Below are 6,920 nucleotides of genomic sequence, written 5' to 3' on the forward strand. Positions count from 1 at the left end.
GAAGGGACAATAAGTCAAGGGAAGGTATATTAAATGATAGGATATTGGTACTGGAATGTACATGTCCAAATTTCTGAAAACAGCATCATGAGTAAATAAAGTGGTCGAAATGAACCTAGGGTATTTTACTTTATTATCCAAGGCACAGAATATGAGAGCAGTGAAGTACTGCTAGACTGTATAGAACTAGTTAGGTCATAGCTTCAGTATTACATCTGGTCATTGCATTGTGGGGGTAGAAGGGTGGGTTGGCAAGTTTGCAGATGACACAAAGGTTAGTGGTGTTGTAGATAATGTAGAGGATTGTCGAAGGTTGCGGAGAGACATTGATAGGATGCAGAAGTGGGCTGAGAAGTGGCAGATTGAGTTCAACCTGGAGAACTGTGAGGTGGTACACTTCGGAGGGATAAACTCCAAGGCAGAGTACAAAGTAAATGGCAGGATACTTGGAAGTGTGGAGGAGCAGAGGGATCTGGGGGTACATGTCCACAGATCCCTGAAAGTTGCCTCACAGGTAGATAGGGTAGTTAAGAAAGCTTATGGCGTGTTAGCTTTCATAAGTCGAGGAATAGAGTTTAAGGGTTGCGAAGTAATGATGCAGCTCTATAAAACTCTAGTTAGGCCACACTTGGAGTACTGTGTCCAGTTCTGATCACCTCACTATAGGAAGGATGTGGAAGCATTGGAAAGGGTAGAGAGGAGACTTACCAGGATGCTGCCTGGTTTAGAGAGTATGGATTATGATCAGAGATTAAGGGAGCTAGGGCTTTACTCTTTGGAGAGAAGGAGGATGAGAGGAGACATGATAGAGGTATACAAGATATTAAGAGGTATAGATAGAGTGGACAGCCAGCACCTTTTCCCCAGGGCATCACTGCTCAATACAAGAGGACATAGCTTTAAGGTAAGGGGTGGGAAGTTCAAGGGGGATATTAGAGGAAGGTTTTTTACTCAGAGAGTGGTAGGTGCGTGGAATGTACTGCCTGAGTCAGTGGAGGAGACAGATACACTAGTGAAGTTCAGGAGACTGCTAGACAGGTATATGGAGGAATTTAAGGTGGGGGGTTATATGGGAGGCAGGGTTTGAGGATTGGCACAACATTGTGGGCCAAAAGGCCTGTACTGTGCTGTGCTGTACTATTCTATGTTCTATGTTCTATTACAGAAATAATATGAAATACAGAGGAAGTGGAAGAGAATCAGGTTTACCATCCACTGAGATATGTCATGAAATTTGTTTTATGACAACAATCACAGTGCATGACAAGTAAAATTATATTTAAATTAATTTAAATTCAAATAATTTAAGATATTTAAGTTACAAACAGAAATAAATAGTGCAAAAGATGCATAACAAGTAGGGTTCATGGACTATTCAGAAATTTGATAGCAGAGGGGAAGAAACTTCTTAGAACAGTGTGTGTGTACCTTTAGGGTCTTGTATCTCATCCCAGAATGTAGCAACATGAAGAGGGCAAGTTCCGGACTGTGGTGGTCTTTAATGATGGATGTTGCTTTCCTTAAGCATCGTCTCTTGAAAGTTTCCTTGATGGCGGGTATAGCAATGGGGAACAATCGGACAAACTCAGAGAATCTTCATCAGAACTAAGACGTTGACTTCCTTTCTCTTCACAGATGTGGCTTGAAATGGTGACTATTTCCCACATTTTCTCTTTTTGCTTTGGTCTCCAGTGTTCTCTGTTTCCACTCCTTCCAGAAAGAGGGAGATACGGCGGCCTCCTCATCTTTTTTCTCTTTGTACTCCTTTTATTTGTCTACAACTCTTCACACAGATAGTGGGTGGACTGAGCCCTCATTGTGACCTGATTGTGCAATATTTGGCAGATGTCAATGCATCTTTTGATCCATTTTGACATGTACTGCAAGGCTCTGCTAAAGCAGTCCAAGATAGAGTATTTATGATAAATGCCAATGTTTTCTCTGTTATATTCTGCTGCACAATCTGGTATTCATAGTGAATATCCTGCCAAAACATTGTGGATTGTGAACCAGAGTTTATTAAGTAGTTAAGGGATAGTCCTTAACCCAATATTTCTGGCCTAGCAGTTTGCATAAAATGAATGCAATATAGTCATTGCCTGGATAAATGACACTGGCCATCATGATACACTATGTACTGTAGAACGCTAGATAGAGAAGCAGTCAGCATTGTTGTGGAACAGAGGCATAGCAGTTAATGCAACATCCACTCTGCACAGGTTCCATTCTGAACTCAGGTGCTGACTGTATGGAGTTTGCATCTTCCCTGTGACCATGTGTGTTTTCTCTGTGTGTTGAAATTTCCTCTCACTCCCCAAAGATACGCTGGTAGGTTAATTGGCTACTCAAGTGGGATTAGCAGGGAGGATGCTGTGGTTGGCATGGACTAGATGGGCCAAAGGGCATATTTTTATGCTGTATTACTCTATGACTCTAAATTGGTTCTTAGTGTAGATAAATGGCAAAAGGATAAAGGATAAAGATCATTGATTGGAGCACTGCACAGACACAGTAGAAGCATTCCTGTGCAAGTCCGGCAAAGAGCTTTAAAAACCCAGTCTCCATAAGAGAGGGGTTGTCATAAAGGGGGTGCTGGGAGTGGATCCAAATGCAAGACACAGACACCAAAGTACTATGAATAGGACAGGACTAGAGTTAGGGGCGTGACTGGATGCAGACTAGCAGCTGGGACATGAACACAGACTTGGGCTAGGACATTGGCTAGGCAAGCGGGACCAGGACTAGGAACTGGGAACTAGGAGCCTGAGCTTGGACTCTGAGCCAGAGACCCGACAAGGACCCAGAACCTGGGTCTTGATTCAGGCTCGGACCCCAGAACTAGGCAAGGACATGGCGTGGCTACAGGACTGGACATGGCTTGTACTCTTCATGGCTTGGACTCCGAGCCAGAGACTGGACACGGACCCAGAACCTGGGTCTTGACTCAGGCTCAGACTCCAGAACTAGCCGAAGACATGACGTGGTCTTGGGAGACAGGAGAAGGCGAGGCTACAGGACAGAATGAGAGAACTCCAGCACAGGACGAGGCACATGGACAGGACGAGAACACGAAGCCTTGACTTGGTCAAGGGAGGACAGGAACACAGAGCCTTGGTCGAGGGAGGAGAGGAACGCAGAGATGTGGAACACAGAGCCAGGACTTCTCCTTGGGAACAGGACTTGGGGCCGGGGCTCTACACAGAGTCAGGACCCTTCCTAGGGAGCAGGACGTAGAGCCAGGACTCGTACACAGAACACAGAGAGACAGTTCTCAACACAAGCTAGTGGCAAACGGCCAGACCTACCTAGCGAAGGCGTGGACACAGAGACAGTTTCCAACACAAGGTACCGGCAAACAGCCAGACCTACCTAACAAAGGCATGGACACAGAGAGACAGTTCCAAACAACGACAGACAGTTTCTTATCCTGACACAGCAAGGCTCCAGTCTTGCTCCGACATTTGAACCTGACAACGGTGCAGGCAAAGGTTGCAGCCGAGGCTTCAGGCGAGGTAAGGGCTGCAGGCAAGTCAAGGCTTGCAGATGGCAAGGCTCCAGGCAAGGCGAGGCTTTAAACACTGGTTGAAGGGCAAGACTTCAGGAGGAAAGGGCAGAGAAGGAATTCAGACAGGGGGCTTAGACAGGAACAATCCAACATCTGAAACTGAACCAAGGAGCTATTTATGTAGCCAGCCCAAAATGTGAATCAGCTGCCTCAATTAGAGCATCCAACAGAAAAAGGGAAAACCAGAACACCTGGAATAAAGAACGATGGACCGGACCGTGAACCGGAATCCGGACCTCACAGACCGGACCATGACAGGGGTACTTGTCTAGCAGAGCAGTCATCGTTGGAGTGATAGTCGGAGTGGTCTGAGTCAGGGTGATAAGGCTTTGGCTCAACAGGGCTTTGGTGAGTACAGGCGGAGGCAAGGTAAGTAGGTAAGTTCATTCCTTATTTCTTATTTAACTCTTAAGAGAATAGTGGGTACGTCTACAGGGCCAGTGTTCTGTTCTGGGTGTCAGATGTGGGATCTTCGGGAGACTACCAGCTTCCCAATGGCCACACCTGCACCAGGTGCATCGAGATGCGGCTGCTGAGAGAGTGTGTTAAGGAACTGGACCTGCAGCTCAATGACCTTTGACTTGTTAGGGACAGTGAAGAGGTGATAGACAGCAGCTACAGGGAGGTGGTCACCCCAAGGCTACAGGAGACAGATAAATGGGTGACTGTCAGGAGAGAGAAGGGAGAACATCAGATAGTGGAGAGCAACCCTGTGGCCATCTCCTTCAGCAATAAGTACTCCATTTTGAGTACCTTGGGGGGGGGGGAGTGACCTACCTGGGGGAAGCAACAGTAGCCGTGGGTCTTGCACTGAGTCCGGCCCTGTGTCTGAGAAGGGTAGGGAACTAAAGAGGATAGCAGCAGTAATAGCGGACTCAGTAGTTAGGGGAACAGATAGGTGATTCTGTAGATGTGAAAAATAAACATGGATGGTGGTTTGCCTCCCACGTGCACAATGTTTCTGGATGCGTCCACAATATCCTGAAAAGCAAGGGTGAGCAGCCAGAAGTTGTGGTACATATTGGTACCAACAACACAGGGAGAAAAAGGGAGGAGACCCTGAACACTGAGTACTGGGCGTTAGGAAGGATGCTGAGAAACAGGACTTCAGGGCCAGTAATCTTGGGATTGCTGTCTGTGCCAGGTGACAGTGAGAATAGGAAAAGAATGAAATGGCAGATAAATGCATGGCTGAAGAATTGGGGCGGGGGCAGGGACCAATATTCTTGCGGGGTCCAATATTCCACTAGAGCTGTTGGGAGTGGTTTAAACTAATATGGCAGGGGTATGGGAACCAGTATGATAGAGCTCAGGATGAGCCAAGAGGTTTACGAAAGAACATAAGAAATAGGAGCAGGAGTAGGCCATCCAGCCCATCGAGCCTGTCCCGCCATTCAATAAGATCATGGCTTATCTGTTCGTAAACTCAGCTCTATCTACCTGCCTTTTCCCCGTAACCCTTAATTCCCTTACTATGTAAAAACCTATTTAACTGTTTCTTAAATATATTTAGTGAAGAAGCCTCAACTGCTTCCCTGGGCAGACAATTCCAGATTCACCACTCTCTGGGAAAAACAGTTTCTCCTCAGCTCTGTCCTAAATCTTCTCCCCTGAATCTTGAGGCAATGTCCCCCTAGTTCTAGTCTCACCTACTAATGGAAACAACTTTCCTACTTCTGTCTTATCTATCCCTTTCAAAATTTTGTATGTTTCTATAAGATTCCCTCTCATCCTTCTGAATTCCAGAGAGTATAGTCCAAGGTGACTCAATCTCTCCTCATAGGTTAACCCCTTCATCCTTGGAATCAACCTGGTGAACCTCCTCTGCACTGCCTCCAAAGCCAGTATATCTTTCCTCAAGTAAGGAGACCAGAACTGCACACAGTACTCCAGGTGCGGCCTCACCAGTACCCTGTATAGTTGCAGCATGACCTCCCTGCTCTTGAATTCAATCCCTTTAGCAATGAAGGCCAATATTCCGTTTGCCTTCTTAATAACCTGTTGTAGCTGCAAGCCAACTTTTTGCGATTCATGAACAAGCACTCACAAGTCCCTCTGAACAACAGCATGCTGCAATCTTTCACCATTTCAATAATAATCTGCTCTTCTGTTATTCCTTCCAAAGTGAAGGATAAGCCAATGATAGGGTAGAAATTCTGACAGAGCAAAGAAATAAATTGTACCACAGAGGCAAAATTCAAAAGGGTGAAGAACACGGCATTGAAGGTGCTGCATTTAAATGCACTTAGCATTTGAAATAGGTGGACAAACTTGTGGCGCAATTGGAGATTGGTCAATATGACATTATGGCCTTAGCTGGGAGCTTAACACCAAAGGATATACTTGTATTGAAAGGACTCACAGGATGGCATAGGCGGTGGTGTGGGTCTGTTGGTAAGAGAAGGAATTACATCTTTAGAAAGAGATGACATAGGATCAGAGAATGTCGAATCTTTGTGGGTGGTGGCATGGGTGAAAAATCCCATTATGGGAATCACATACCGGCTTCCAAATAATAGCCAAGATGTGGGATTGAGATTGCAAAGGGAATAAAAGAGAGGTGAGAGTCAATCGTTTTGATGTAGGCAGCCATTTCTGATGATTATTATCACTTGGTACTGACTCTTTATGAACCCTGAATTCTTTCGTTTACGGCTTTTCTTTTTCTCAATGTCTGTGCACCTGCTGAGTTGAATTTTTAACTTGCCCTTGTCCTTACTGAGTTTTTAACATTTCAATATCTCACTGCACTTGAATGGGTTGGTAGCTGTATCAGATTCCTTTTAATATACCACATCACCAATGCTATGTTTAGTAACTTCAAAACATTAAACTAATTCAAAGGAAGACACAGGATTCTAAAATAAGGGTGCAATTTCAAGTTTACGTTAAATGAGGCACGCTTGTATCACGTGGTAGCATAATGATGTATTCAATTAATGTATTTTTACATATAATTTGTAATAATTATTATACAAAGAAGAATGCTTCATTAAACAATATATATATCCGGAGCTGGAGTCCCTAAGGCAGTCCGACGTTACCTTCAACCTCGTTCTGGCAACTCCCGCGGGGCGACACCAGTGCCAAGCTGTGTGGGTCCTAATGCCCTTCCCTTGGACAACATTGGTGTCGTGGAGAGGGGAGACTTGCAGCATGGGCAACTGCTGGTCTTCCATACAACCTTGCCTAGGCCTGCGCCCTAGAGAGGACACTCCAGCGTCGCCTAACCGCGACGGCGCAACACGGAAAGCAGCGGTCTACCGATTATAAGCCTGCGCTGGACTGGCGTAGAGCAAGGCGCCAGGAGTTGCTTTCGACGGAGGGAGAGACCATCGGGTCTCGCTGGACAGCT

Source organism: Mobula birostris, chromosome 3 (genome assembly GCF_030028105.1).
Source record: "Mobula birostris isolate sMobBir1 chromosome 3, sMobBir1.hap1, whole genome shotgun sequence".
Lineage (NCBI taxonomy): Eukaryota > Metazoa > Chordata > Chondrichthyes > Myliobatiformes > Myliobatidae > Mobula > Mobula birostris.